The sequence below is a fragment of the Nerophis lumbriciformis genome, linkage group LG20, assembly GCF_033978685.3.
Source record: "Nerophis lumbriciformis linkage group LG20, RoL_Nlum_v2.1, whole genome shotgun sequence".
NCBI lineage: Eukaryota > Metazoa > Chordata > Actinopteri > Syngnathiformes > Syngnathidae > Nerophis > Nerophis lumbriciformis.
This window is the reverse complement of record NC_084567.2, coordinates 10,661,099-10,675,795: the sequence shown is the minus strand read 5'-3', so window position 1 is coordinate 10,675,795 and position 14,697 is coordinate 10,661,099. Positions and strand designations below refer to the sequence as shown.

Genomic DNA, 14,697 nt, shown 5'->3' with positions numbered 1-14,697 from the left:
TTAAATTTAAAAAGTACCAATGATTGTCACACACACACTAGGTGGGGCGAAATTATTCCCTGCATTTGACACATCACCCTTGATCACTCCCTGGGAGGTGATGGGAGCAGTGAGCAGCAGCAGTGGCCACGCCCGGAAATCATTTTTGGTGATTTAAACCCCAATTCCAACCCTTGATGCTGAGTGTCAAGCAGGGGTCTCATTTTAATAGTCTTTGGTATGAACTCAAAACCTATCAATCTCAGGACGGATGCTCTAACTACTAGGCCACTGAGTAGTGTACTCAAGTTTTGCATGGAGCGGCTTGACAGGGTTGGGAATAACTGTTTGTGTAGGGTTGGAAACTGTGTGTGTGTGTGCGTGAACGGAGTCCAACTGAAGAATGATGTTCAATTAGTCCGAATCATGAAAAACTAAGTCGTTGTCAGCAGGATTTGAACCTGCGCGGGGAGACCCCAATGGATTTCTAGTCCATCGCCTTAACCACTCGGCCACGACAACTGACCTGTCTTTTTGTGTAGATTTCTAGGTACCAGGCCTCTATTTAAGATGTGTAGTGAAGCCTCCTTTTAAAACAAAGCAACCTCCCTTTTTTCCCCCTCTTGAATTTATTCCATAGATTAATGGGAATCAAATTGTAATACTAATCATTTAAAAACAATTTTTTAAAAAGTCAGAGGAATGAGGGGGGAAAAAGACATAATTTTGAGGATAATTTACAACAAAATTTGATACAATACAAAGAAAATGGGTAAATTTGACCACGATAACTTTACTATATTATATGTATAATTTGATGGTTCTTTGAGAGAGGAGATTTGAAATGTTTTTCCTGCTGATTTTAAAACTGCAGTAGTGAGAGCCCTGCTAAAGAAGAGCAATTTTAATAACTCCACACCTGTATCAAACTTACCATTTTTATGTAACATTTTAGAAAAACTTGTTTTTAAACAACTATGTAGAGGTGGTCTGCCCCTTAAGACCTCCTTGTTGGCTTCGTACGCTCATGTTGCTTCTCAGCCAAACGAAGTTGATGCTACAGTAATCGTCATGTTTGTTCTTTTAAAAAAAAAAAAGGAACTTGCGTTGTCGGCAGGATTCGAAACTGCGCGGGGAGACCCCAATGGATTTCTAGTCCATCGCCTTAACCACTCGGCCACGACAACCTTTGGAAAGTGCTAACCTTAAGATTCCACTTCTGCGACCGACTGACAGCTCGTTGGCAGGGCAGGAGGCTTTATTTAAGATGTATAGTGAGTAGTGATGAAGAGGTTCTGGGCTGGTGTGGTTTCACGTGGTTTTCTGTTTTGAGGCCGGTTGGATGTGCTGCCAAATTCTCTGAAACACCTTTGGAGACAGCTAAAGGTGGAAAAATGAACATTCAATTCACGGGCAACATCTCTGGTGGTCTTTCCTGCAGTCAGCATACCAATAGTACGCTCCCTCAAAACCTGTGATGTCTGTGGCATTCTGCTGTGTGATAAAACTGCACATTTAAGAGTGGCCTTTTGTTGTGGGCAGCCTAATGCACACCTGTGCAACAATGATGCTGTTTAATCAGCATCTTGATATGCCACACTTGTGAGGTGGGATGAATTATAATGGCAAAGAAGAAATGCTCACTAACACAGATTTAGACAGATTTGTGAACAATATTTAAGAGAAATATATCTTTTGTGTATATAGTAAAAGTTTTAGATCTTTGAGTTCAACTCATGAAAAATGGCACCCAAAACAAAAGTGTTGCGTTTATATTTTTGTTCAGTATGAACCCAAGTTTGGTTAAATAAAAAAGTTAAATTAAGAAGTGTGATAGAGTTTTGTATTGGAGGGGCTCCAAATAAATAATTGGGGGATTTGTTGATGTTTTAAAATATAGTGTAGTATTAGAATGATAATTATACAATTTTATTTTAATATTTTACGTCACATTTATGAAATCTCGCCCGGCGATCCTGATTGGTTCATTATTTTTTGCTATCTTGAAGAAGTTTGCAATGCCCTCGAGCCCAGATCCTTGTGTGGAGCTCAGCGAACTACAAGGATCTGGCGAGAGTCAGGTTACCCATCCTCACCCAAAATCACACGATCATTTTTAATAATTATCCCAAAGGTGGAAATAAAACTCAATAATATTTCAGCCTCTAAAAAGGAAGCAGGATTTTTCTCTGCAGCAGTTTTTTGAAAAATGAAGAAAGTGTGAATTAAAATGAATTCAGCGATCGGGTGATTTGATTTATTGGACCTGTCCAAAGAGGTCTTTGGGGTCTTGTGTGCGTGATTAATGTGGCGTTGGTTTCGCTTTCCTTGCTGAGTCATAGCGGCGACGCCATGATGCAAGAATCTCCACGCATGTTTGCTGCGTTGAGTCGTCACACACAAAACACAGCCCACCCGAAGAATGATGTTTAATTAAACCAAATCGTTGTCGGCAGGATTCGAACCTGCGCGGGGAGACCCCAATGGATTTCTAGTCCATCGCCTTAACCGCTCGGCCACGACAACTTGACATAAGTCATGCCAAGACACCCAACAGCGGGACACAAACGAGGCTTTAATTTAAGATGTGTCGTGAAGCCTTCTTTAAAATAAACAACAACCACCCTCCCTTTTTTCCCCATCTTGAATTTATTCCATAAATTAATGGGAATCAAATTGCAATACTACAACCTTTCAGAGTTATGCGGGGGAAAAAATAAATAATTTTAATAATAATTTACGACAACATTTTTAATCTTACAAAAAATGTGTAAATTTGACCATGTTATTGTATTATAATTATAATTTTATTTTTTAATTCTACAGTAACAGTCGGTTCTCCTGAACAAAATGTATTTATGTAAATAAAGTTGTAATACACTCGATGTAATGCGGCCGTTGGGGTCCATCAGCGAAACAATAAACAGCATCAGATGTGACATTTTATCTCCTCACTCTGCTTTTAATCCAACACAGTGTCTGTTTTTACCCGAGGAAACACTGGACAGTTTTGTCCTGGTTCATGCTGAGAGTTGGTCTTTTTTTCTCCTATGAAACCCAAAACATGTCTTTTAGATTCAATTCCAAACAATTCTTTTGGAGAATATTTGATGGTTCTTTGAGAGAGGAGATTGGAAATGTTTTTATTGGCCGGCTGCAGACGGGGGTCTTTCCTGCTGATTTTAAAACTGCAGTAGTGAGAGCCCTGCTAAAGAAGAGCAATTTTGATAACTCCACACCTGTATCAAACTTACCATTTTTATGTTACATTTTAGAATAACGTGTTTTTAAACAACTATGTGGAGGCGGTGCGCCTCTTAAGACCTCCTTGTTAACTTCGTACGCTCATGTTGCTTCTCAGCCAAACGAAGTTGATGCTACAGTAATCGTAATTTTTGTTCTTTTAAAATAAACAGCTCACGTTGTCGGCAGGATTCGAACCTGCGCGGGGAGACCCCAATGGATTTCTAGTCCATCGCCTTAACCACTCGGCCACGACAACCTGTCCTCCGGTCCCTGCTAACCTTTAGAAAAATACATAATTGAGGAATTTATTGATTTTTTTCAAAATATAGACATCATTTTGAGGATAATTTACAACAAAATTTGATACATTACAAAGAAAATGGGTAAATTTGACCATGATAACTTTACTATATTATATGTATAATTTGATGGTTCTTTGAGAGAGGAGATTTGAAATGTTTTTCCTGCTAATTTTAAAACTGCAGTAGTGAGAGCCGTGCTAAAGAAAAGCAATTTTGATAACTCCACACCTGTATCAAACTTACCATTTTTATGTTACATTTTAGAATAACGTGTTTTTAAACAACTATGTGGAGGCGGTGCGCCTCTTAAGACCTCCTTGTTAGCTTCGTACGCTCATGTTGCTTCTCAGCCAAACAAAGTTGATGCGACAGTAATCGGCATGTTTGTTCTTTTAAAAAAAAGAACAAACAACCCAATGGATTTCTAGTCTATCGCCTTAACCACTCGGCCACGACAACCTGTCCTTTATAACCACTTTACATAACTTAAGTAACATAGATATGAACCAAAGATACACATTTTATAAATGTTATAAGTGTTTTACATTTGTTTTTTCTTGCCCTGATGTGGGATCTGAGCCGAGGATGTCGTTGTGGCTTGTGCAGCCCTTTGAGACACTCGTGATTTAGGGCTACATAAGTAAACATTGATTGATTGATTGATTGATTGATTATTTCACACACTAAAAATACAGAACTGAGGAATTTATGGATTTTTCAAAATATACTACAGTCGTTGTGTGATGAAATTTACATTTTAAAATATTTAACCAAAAAACTATTTTACACAACTTGTGTAAAATAGAAAAGAAACACAGAAAAATATTGTTTACGGAAGTTTTCCGATGTTTTTAATCATGTTAAATTTGTTATTTCGCACAAAAAAATAAATAAATAACTGAGCAACTTATTGATTGTGCAAAAATATAGTACAGTAATAATATGATGACTATAAGGTTTTTTTTTTTAAACATTTCACCAAAAATGTATTTTACCTAAATTACGTAAAATACATAAAAAACTAAAATATTTTTTAAAGAAAGTTCTTCATTGTTTTTAATAATAATGTTACATTTTTTATTTTGCACAATAAATAAATAAATAACTGAGCAACTTAATGATTGTGCAAAAATATAGCACAGTAATAATATGATGACTATAAGGTTTACATTTTAATTTTAAAACAATTTTACCTCACTTGTGTAAAAAAGATGAAAAAAACAAAGATACACATTTTTAAAGAAAGTTCTTCAATGTTTTTATTAATAATGTTAAAGTTGTTATTTTGCACACAAAAAATACACATATTGTATATATATAAAAATTTATAAAAATTGTGACATGATTTAAATTTAAAAAGTACCAATAATTGTCACACACACACTAGGTGGGGCGAAATTATTCCCTGCATTTGACCCATCACCCTTGATCACTCCCTGGGAGGTGAGGGGAGCAGTGAGCAGCAGCAGTGGCCACACCCGGGAATCATTTTTGGTGATTTAACCCCCAATTCCAACCCTTGATGCTGAGTGTCAAGCAGGGGTCTCATTTTAATAGTCTTTGGTATGAACTCAAAACCTATCGATCTCAGGCCGGATGCTCTAACTACTAGGCCACTGAGTAGTGTACTCAAGTTTTGCATAGAGCGGCTTGACAGGGGTGGGAATAACTGTTTGTGTAGGGTTGGAAACTGTGTGTGTGTGTGCGTGAACGGAGTCCAACTGAAGAATGATGTTCAATTAGTCCGAATCATGAAAAACTAAGTCGTTGCCGGCAGGATTCGAACCTGCGCGGGGAGACCCCAATGGATTTCTAGTCCATCGCCTTAACCACTCGGCCACGACAACTGACCTGCCTTTTTGTGTAGATTTCTAGGTACCAGGCCTCGATTTAAGATGTGTAGTGAAGCCTCCTTTTAAAACAAAGCAACCTCCCTTTTCCCCCCCTCTTGAATTTATTCCATAGATGAATGGGAATCAAATTGTAATACTAATCATTTAAAAACAATTAAAAAAAAAGTCAGAGGAATGAGGGGGGAAAAAGACATAATTTTGAGGATAATTTACAACAAAATTTGATACAATACAAAGAAAATGGGTAAATTTGACCACGATAACTTTACTATATTATATGTGTAATTTGATGGTTCTTTGAGAGAGGAGATTTGAAATGTTTTTCCTGCTGATTTTAAAACTGCAGTAGTGAGAGCCCTGCTAAAGAAGAGCAATTTTAATAACTCCACACCTGTATCAAACTTACCATTTTAATGTAACATTTTAGAAAAACTTGTTTTTAAACAACTATGTAGAGGTGGTCTGCCCCTTAAGACCTCCTTGTTAGCTTCGTACGCTCATGTTGCTTCTAAGCCAAACAAAGTTGATGCTACAGTAATCGTCATGTTTGTTCTTTTAAAAAAAAAAAAAGGAACTTGCGTTGTCGGCAGGATTCGAACCTGCGCGGGGAGACCCCAATGGATTTCTAGTCCATCGCCTTAACCACTCGGCCACGACAACCTGTGCAAAGTGCTAACCTTAAGATTCCACGTCTGCGACCGACTGACAGCTCGTTGGCAGGGCAGGAGGCTTTATTTAAGATGTATAGTGAGTAGTGATGAAGAGGTTCTGGGCTGGTGTGGTTACACGTGGTCTGCTGTTTTGAGGCCGGTTGGATGTGCTGCCAAATTCTCTGAAACACCTTTGGAGACAGCTAAAGGTGGAAAAATGAACATTCAATTCACGGGCAACATCTCTGGTGGTCTTTCCTGCAGTCAGCATACCAATAGTACGCTCCCTCAAAACCTGTGATGTCTGTGGCATTCTGCTGTGTGATAAAACTGCACATTTAAGAGTGGCCTTTTGTTGTGGGCAGCCTAATGCACACCTGTGCAACAATGATGCTGTTTAATCAGCATCTTGATATGCCACACTTGTGAGGTGGGATGAATTATAATGGCAAAGAAGAAATGCTCACTAACACAGATTTAGACAGATTTGTGAACAATATTTAAGAGAAATAGATCTTTTGTGTATATAGTAAAAGTTTTAGATCTTTGAGTTCAACTCATGAAAAATGGCACCCAAAACAAAAGTGTTGCGTTTATATTTTTGTTCAGTATGAACCCAAGTTTGGTTAAATAAAAAAGTTAAATTAAGAAGTGTGATAGAGTTTTGTATTGGAGAACAATTCTTTTGGAGAATATTTGATGGTTCTTTGAGAGAGGAGATTTGAAATGTTTTTAATGGCCGGCTGCAGACGGGGGTCTTTCCTGCTGATTTTAAAACTGCAGTAGTGAGAGCCCTGCTAAAGAAGAGCAATTTTGATAACTCCACACCTGTATCAAACTTACCATTTTTATGTTACATTTTAGAATAACGTGTTTTTAAACAACTATGTGGAGGCGGTGCGCCTCTTAAGACCTCCTTGTTAGCTTTGTACTCTCATGTTGCTTCTCAGCCAAACAAAGTTGATGCTACAGTAATCGTCATGTTTGTTCTTTTAAAAAAAACAGCTCACTTTGTCGGCAGGATTCGAACCTGCGCGGGGAGACCCCAATGGATTTCTAGTCCATCGCCTTAACCGCTCGGCCACGACAACCTGCCCTTTACAAACACTTTACATAACTTAAGTAACATAGATATGAAACAAAGATACACATTTTATGAATGTTATAAGTGTTTTACATTTGGTTTTTTTTGCCCTGATGTGGGATCTGAGCCGAGGATGTCGTTGTGGCTTGTGCAGCCCTTTGAGACACTTGTGATTTAGGGCTATATAAGTAAACATTGATTGATTGATTGATTGATTATTTCACACACTAAAAATACAGAACTTAGAGACTTAGACTTCCTTTTTATTGTCATTCAAATTGAGGAATTTATTAATTTTTCAAAATATACTACAGTCATTGTGTGGTGAAATTTACATTTTAAAATATTTAACCAAAAAACTATTTTACATAACTTGTGTAAAATAGAAAAGAAACAAAGAAAAATATTGTTTACGGTAGTTTTCCGATATTTGTAATAATGTTAAATTTGTTATTTCACACACAAAAAAATAATAATAATTGACTATTTGATTGTGCAAAAATATAGTACAGTAATAATATGATGACTGTAAGGTTGTTGTTTTTTTAAAACATGTCACCAAAAAACTATGTGTGTGTGCATGCGTGCGTGCGTGTTTGTGCGCGCATACAAAACTTAGCTAAACTGAAGAATGATGTTCAATTCGTCAGAATCATGAGAAATTGAGTCGTTGTCGGCAGGATTCGAACCTGCGCGGGGAGACCCCAATGGATTTCTAGTCCATCGCCTTAACCACTCGGCCACAACAACTAGAATGACTTTTTTGTAGATTTCTAAGTACCAGGCCTCGATTTAAGATGTGAAGTGAAGCCTCCTTTTTAAAAAAAGCAACCTCCCTTTGTTCCTTTCTTGAATTTTTTCCATAGATCAATGGGAATCGAATTGTAATACTAATCATTTAAAAACAATTTAAAAAAATCAGAGGAATGAGGGGGAAACAAGACATAATTTTGAGGATAATTTACAACAAAATTTGATACAATACAAAAAAAAATGGGTAAATTTGACCATGATACCTTTGTTATATTATCAGTATCATTTGTTTGTTTACATTCTACAGTCACATTGGAACATGTTGAACAGAGCTAGTGCAATGTTGTGTAAATAAAGTTGTAGTTGTTGGTGTTTGGCTGCTCTGCTGCCCCCTTTCTGCTCTCTGGTGCAGCACCTGGTTTTGCAGTTCCGGGGCGGAGCCACTCTCGCACACCTGCAGCCAATTTGTGGTTTACTTAAGCTCTCCTGCCAGTCCAGTGTCGATGCTTCACTCGCCCCCAAGGATGTTTTCCACTCGCTTGGCGCTAACCTGTGGTGGTCATTCCCCATCTTGGCTCCACTCACAGTTACCTGTCCAGTGGCTCAGTCCCGGTATAGTTGTGCATTGTGTTGCTCCGCTCCTTCTGAGTGCGTTTTTTGTTCTCCGCTCCTTCTGAGTGCGTTTTTTGTTCTCCGCTCCTTCTGAGTGCGTCTTTTGTTCTCCACTCCTTCTGAGTGCGTCTTATGTTATTTTTTCCACTCCTTGTGAGTGTTCTTTTGTTTATAAACATTATTATATTTTGGAAGCGGTTTCATCTCTGCTGTGGAGTCCTAACACGGCGTAGCCAGTCCTTTAAGTAATACACTCAAAGTTAGAAAAATTGCGTTGTCGGCAGGATCTGAACCTGTGCGGGGAGACCCCAACGGATTTCTAGTCCATCGCCTTAACCACTCGGCCACGACAACCTGACATAGCTGACTGGCAGCTCGTCGGCCGGGCTGGAAGCTTTATTTAAGATGTGTAGTGAAGCCTCCTTTGGATGAGCTGTCCTAGTATTTTAAAATAAGTTTTTAGATTTTTTTAATGTTGTTTTTTGTTGTTGTTTTGCACACAAAAATACACAATTGATGACGTTATAGATTTTTTAAAATATATTGTAGTATTAGTATGATTATGAAATGTAATTTTTTTAATATTTTACCCAAAATGTATTTTACATAACTTAAGCAACATAAATATGAAACAAAAAGAACATTCGTTAATATTTTTAATATTGTTACATATGTTAAATATTTAACCAAAAAACTATTTTACATAACTTATGTAAAATAGAAAAGAAACAAAGGAAATATTTTTTAAAGGAAGTTTTTCGATGTTTTTAATAATGTCAACATTTTTATTTTGCACACATTTTTTTTTATAAATAACTGAGCAACTTATTGATTGTGCAAAAATATAGCACAGTAATAATATGATGACTATAAGGTTTACATTTTAAACTATTTTACTTAAGTTATGTAAAAAAGATGAAAAAAAACTTTAAAAAAAGAAAGTTCTTCAATGTTTTTATTAATAATGTTAAATTAGTTATTTTGCACCAAAAAAAAGAAAGAAAAGAAATATATTATATATATAAAACATGCGTGAAATTAAATCCAAGTTAGGTTGAAAAGTATAAAAATTGTGAGATAAACTAAGAAGTGTACTAAAGTTTTGTATGGGGGGGCTCCACATAAAATTCTGCTGACTCCGCCCATCCTCACCCTAAATTACATGATCATTTTTAATAATTATCCCAAAGGTGGAAATAAAACTCGATAATATTTCAGCTTTTAAAAAGGAAGTAGGATTTTCTCGGCAGCAGTCCTTTGAAAAATGAAGGAAGTGTGAATTAAAATGAATTCTCCTCAGGGTGCGGCTTTCTAAAAGGTCGACAGGAGTGGGAATAAATGAAGGGTCGGAAAGTGTGTGTGTGTGTGTGTGTGTGTGTGTGTATTCACACAAAACGCAGCCCATCATTGAAGAATTACGTTCAATTAGTCAGAATCATGAGAATCTAAATCGTTGTCGGCAGGATTCGAACCTGCGCGGGGAGACCCCAATGGATTTCTAGTCCATCGCCTTAACCGCTCGGCCACGACAACCTGACCAGAACATGCCAAGAAATCCACTAGCTGGAAACAAATAAAACTTCAAAACCCCCAATTGTTGAGATAGCAAAGTGCCAGGCTTTAATTTTTAGATGTGTAGTGAAGCCTTCTTTAAAATAAACAACAACCACCTTTTCCCCCTCTTGTATATATTCCAAAAATTAGTGGGAATCAAATAGTAATACCACGACATTTCAGAGTTATGAGGGGAAAAAAAGAAACTATTTTAAGAATAATATACGACGACATTTTTAATCTTACAAAAAATGTGTACATTTCAGAGGAATGAAGGAGAAAAAAAGACATCATTTTGAAATAGTGTAATAATACAATTTTTTTTTTTTATTTGACCATGATAAATACTTTAAATTAACTTTTTTACACAACTTATGTCATGTATTTTTTTTAAATCTGAAAAAAGTTTAAATATGATGAGAAAAAGGTGACTTAGTAAGATTGTTGTAATAGTATGATGATCACAAAGTGGAAATGTACAACATTTTAAGAATATATAGAGTACAGTGCAGTTGTGGGCAGTTTTTATCTCATAAGTCCAACATTCTATCTCGTAACTGTGATTATTCCGTCTTATAATTATGACTTTTATTTCATCATTTTGACTTTTTTTTAATCTCATAATTTCAACTTTTTATTTAATAATTTTAACTTTTATCACGTAATTTCAACTTGTTATTTAATCATTTAAATGTATCTAATAATTTTGACTTTTCCTCTCATAATTTCAACTTTCTTATCTCAAAAATATGACTTTTTATTTCATTTTTTAAATCTCATAATTCTGACTTTCTTATCTTATATTTATTACTTTTATCTCATACTTAATAACGCAATTTTAATCTCAAAATAAAAAAAAAGTTTTATCACGTAATTTCGACTTTTTATCTCATAAATAGTACTCGCTTCGTAATTTCTATTTTATCTCAAAATGTGATTTTTTTTTATCGCATAATTTAAGCTTTTTATCTCAAATAGGACTTATCTAATAATTAGGAATTTTTCTAACATAATTTCCACTTTTTCTCATGAATATGACTTTATATTTTATATTTATAACTTCCTTATCTCGTAATTTAGATTGTTTTAATCTGTTAGATTTGACTTTCTATATCATCATTACAAGTTTGTATCTCATAATTATGACCTTCTTAACTTATAATTATTACTTTTTATTCTCTTATTATTTTTATTTCATAGTTTACACTTTTTTTAAATCATAAATCTGACTTTTAGCTAAGTGCCAGGCTTTAATTTAAGATGTGTAGTGAAGCCTTCTTTAAAATAAACCACAACCACCCTCCCTCTTTCCTTTTCTTTGATGTTTTTAATATTGTTTACATTTGTTATTTCACATACAAAAAATATAGAATTGAGGAATGTATTGATTTTTCAAAATACACTACAGTCATTGTATGATGAAATTTACATTTCAAAATATTTAACCAACAAACTATTTAACATAATACTTGTAAATAAAATAGAAAAGAAACAAAGCAAATATTTTTTTAAGTAAGTTTTCCGGTGTTTTTAATCATGTTAAAATTGTTATTTTGCACAAAAAAATAAATAAATAACTGAGCAATTTATTGATTGTGCAAAAATATAGCACGGTAATAAAGTGATGACTAGAAGGTTTTATTTTGAAACATTTCACCAAAAAACAATTTTACCTAAATTATGTAAAAAAAACAAAAAACAAAACAAAGGTAACTTTTTTTAAAGAAAGTTCTTCAATGTTTTTATTAATAATGTTACATTTGTTATTTTGCACAAAAAATAGAACATATATTATATATATAAAACATGCGCCAAATTAAGTTGGGTTGAAAAGTATAAAAATTGTGAGATGAATTAAGAAGTAGTGTACTCAAGTTTTGCATGAAGGGAAACTCTGTGCGTGCGTGCGTGCGTGCGTGCGTGCGTGCGTGCGTGCGTGCGTGCGTGCGTGCGTGCGTGCGTGCGTGTACACAAAATGCAGTCCAACTGACGAATGATGTTCAATTAGTCAGAATCATGAAAAACTAAGTCGTTGTCGGCAGGATTCGAACCTGCGCGGGGAGACCCCAATGGATTTCTAGTCCATCGCCTTAACCACTCGGCCACGGCAACTGAATTGACTCTTATGTAGATGTCTAAGTACCAGGCCTCGATGTAAGACGTGTAGTGAAGCCTCCCTTTTAAAAAAAGTAACCTCCCTTTTGTCCCCTCTTGAATTTATTCCATAGATCAATGGGAATCAAATTGTAATACTAATCATTTAAAAACAATTGAAAAAAGTCAGAGGAATGAGGGGGAGAAAATAATTTACAACCAAATTTGATACAATACAAAAAAATGGGTAGATTTGACCATGATAACTTTATTATATTATATGTATAATTTGTTTGTTTAAATTCTACAGTCACATTGGAACATGTTGAACAGAGATAGTGCAATGTTATGTAAATAAAGTTGTAGTTGTTGGTGTTTGGCTGCTCTGCTGCCCCCTTTCTGCTCTCTGGTGCAGCACCTGGTTTTGCAGTTCCGGGGCGCAGCAAGTATAATTAAATGTTTTTATTCTACAATAACATTTGTACTTCCTGAACAAAAACATTGCAATGTTATGTAAATAAAGTTGGAATATACTCGATATAACGCAGTCGTCCATCAGAGAAACAATAAACAGCATCAGATATCTCCTCACTCTGCTTTTAATCCAAAACAGTCACGGTTTTTACCCGAGGAAAAACTGGACAGTTTAGTCCTGTTTCATGCTTAGAGTTGGCCTTATTTTATCCTATGAAACCCAAAATGTCCTTTAGATTAAATTCCAAACAATTCTTTAAGAGAATATTTGATGGTTCTTTGAGAGAGGAGATTTTAAATGTCTTTTCTGCTGATTTTAAAACTGCAGTAGTGAGAGCCCTGCTAAAGAAGGGCAATTGTAATAACTCCACAGCTGTATCAAACTTACCATTTTTATATTACATTTTAGAAAAACTTGTTTTTAAACAACTATGTAGAGGTGGTCTGCCTCTTAAGACCTCCTTGTTAGCTTCGTACGCTCATGTTGCTTCTCAGCCAAACAAAGTTGATGCCACAGTAATCGACAAGTTTGTTCTCTTTTTAAAAAAAACAAAAAACAAGTTGCAATGTTGGCAGGATTCGAACCTGCGCGGGGAGACCCCAATGGATTTCTGGTCCATCGCCTTAACCACTCGGCCACCACAACCTGACATAGCTAACTGGCAGCTCGTCGGCCGGGCTGGAAGCTTTATTTAAGATGTGTAGTGAAGCCTCCTTTGGATGAGCTGTCCTAGTATTTTAAAATAAGTTCTTAGATTTTTTTAATGTTGTTTTTTTTGTTATTTTGCACACAAAAATACATAATTGAGGACTTTATAGATTTTTTTAAATATAATGTAGTATTAGTATGATTATGAAATATAATTGTTTAAAGATTTTAGCCAAAATTTATTTTACATAACTTAAGCAACATAAATATGAAACAAAAAGAACATTCGTTAATGTTTTTAATATTGTTAAAGATGTTAAATATTTAACCAAAAAACTATTTTACATAACTTATGTAAAATAGAAAAGAAACAAAAAATATATATTTTTAAGGAAGTTTTTCGATGTTTTTAATAATGTCAACATTTTTATTTTGCACACATTTTTTTTTTATAAATAACTGAGCAACTTATTGATTGTGCAAAAATATAGCACAGTAATATTATGATGACTATAAGGTTTACATTTTAAAACGTTTTACCTAAAAACTATTTTAATTTAGGTTATGTAAAAAAGATGAAAAAAATACTTTAAAAAAAGAAAGTTGTTTTTATTAATAATGTTAAATTAGTTATTTTGCACCAAAAAAAAAAGAAAATAAATATATTATATATATATATATATATATATATATATATATATATATATATATATATATATATATGTATATATATATATATATGTATATATATATATATATATATATATATATATATATATATATATATATATATATATAAAACATGCGTGAAATTAAATCCAAGTTAGGTTGAAAAGTATAACAATTGTGAGATGAACTAAGAAGTGTACTAAAGTTTTATGGGGGGGCTCCACATAAAATTCTGCTGACTCCGCCCATCCTCACCCTAAATTACATGATCATTTTTAATAATTATCCCAAAGGTGGAAATAAAACTCAATATTTCAGCCTCTAAAAAGGAAGTAGGATTTTTCTCAGCAGCAGTCCTTTGAAAAATGAAGGAAGTGTGAATTAAAATGAATTCTACTCAGGGTGCGGCTTTCTAAAAGGTCGACAGGAGTGGGAAAGTGTGCGTGTGTGTGTGCACTCACACAAAACACAGCCCAACATTGAAGAATGATGTTCAATTAGTCAGAATCATGAAAAGCTGAATCGTTGTCGGCAGGATTCGAACCTGCGCGGGGAGACCCCAATGGATTTCTAGTCCATCGCCTTAACCGCTCGGCCACAACAACTTAATATTATTTACCCTGCCACAAAATCCACCAGCTGGACACAAACAAAACTTCAAAAACCCCAATTGTTGAGATTGCGAAGTGCCAGGCTTTGATTTAAGATGTGTAGTGAAGCCTCCTTTCAAATAAACAACAACCACCTTTTCCCCCTCTTGTATTTATTCCATAAATTA

The 14,697-nt window shown here is 34.8% G+C and overlaps 13 non-coding genes across 13 annotated transcripts; all 13 read right to left on the bottom strand.

Annotated features, from left to right (window-relative positions):
• Positions 1-419: 419 nt before the first annotated feature.
• On the bottom strand, positions 420-501 carry trnas-aga (transfer RNA serine (anticodon AGA)). The gene has a single exon. It is a non-coding gene; the product is annotated as a tRNA-Ser (tRNA).
• A 583-nt stretch (positions 502-1,084) lies between these two features.
• Positions 1,085-1,166, bottom strand: trnas-aga (transfer RNA serine (anticodon AGA)). The gene has a single exon. It is a non-coding gene; the product is annotated as a tRNA-Ser (tRNA).
• Positions 1,167-2,423: 1,257 nt separating this feature from the next.
• Positions 2,424-2,505, bottom strand: trnas-aga (transfer RNA serine (anticodon AGA)). The gene has a single exon. It is a non-coding gene; the product is annotated as a tRNA-Ser (tRNA).
• Positions 2,506-3,399: 894 nt separating this feature from the next.
• trnas-aga (transfer RNA serine (anticodon AGA)) lies at positions 3,400-3,481 on the bottom strand. The gene has a single exon. It is a non-coding gene; the product is annotated as a tRNA-Ser (tRNA).
• A 1,811-nt stretch (positions 3,482-5,292) lies between these two features.
• trnas-aga (transfer RNA serine (anticodon AGA)) lies at positions 5,293-5,374 on the bottom strand. Its single transcript has one exon. It is a non-coding gene; the product is annotated as a tRNA-Ser (tRNA).
• Positions 5,375-5,958: 584 nt separating this feature from the next.
• On the bottom strand, positions 5,959-6,040 carry trnas-aga (transfer RNA serine (anticodon AGA)). Its single transcript has one exon. It is a non-coding gene; the product is annotated as a tRNA-Ser (tRNA).
• A 999-nt stretch (positions 6,041-7,039) lies between these two features.
• Positions 7,040-7,121, bottom strand: trnas-aga (transfer RNA serine (anticodon AGA)). Its single transcript has one exon. It is a non-coding gene; the product is annotated as a tRNA-Ser (tRNA).
• A 661-nt stretch (positions 7,122-7,782) lies between these two features.
• On the bottom strand, positions 7,783-7,864 carry trnas-aga (transfer RNA serine (anticodon AGA)). Its single transcript has one exon. It is a non-coding gene; the product is annotated as a tRNA-Ser (tRNA).
• An 887-nt stretch (positions 7,865-8,751) lies between these two features.
• trnas-aga (transfer RNA serine (anticodon AGA)) lies at positions 8,752-8,833 on the bottom strand. The gene has a single exon. It is a non-coding gene; the product is annotated as a tRNA-Ser (tRNA).
• A 1,097-nt stretch (positions 8,834-9,930) lies between these two features.
• trnas-aga (transfer RNA serine (anticodon AGA)) lies at positions 9,931-10,012 on the bottom strand. Its single transcript has one exon. It is a non-coding gene; the product is annotated as a tRNA-Ser (tRNA).
• A 2,051-nt stretch (positions 10,013-12,063) lies between these two features.
• Positions 12,064-12,145, bottom strand: trnas-aga (transfer RNA serine (anticodon AGA)). The gene has a single exon. It is a non-coding gene; the product is annotated as a tRNA-Ser (tRNA).
• Positions 12,146-13,160: 1,015 nt separating this feature from the next.
• Positions 13,161-13,247, bottom strand: trnas-aga (transfer RNA serine (anticodon AGA)). Its single transcript has one exon. It is a non-coding gene; the product is annotated as a tRNA-Ser (tRNA).
• A 1,195-nt stretch (positions 13,248-14,442) lies between these two features.
• On the bottom strand, positions 14,443-14,524 carry trnas-aga (transfer RNA serine (anticodon AGA)). The gene has a single exon. It is a non-coding gene; the product is annotated as a tRNA-Ser (tRNA).
• Positions 14,525-14,697: the final 173 nt, after the last annotated feature.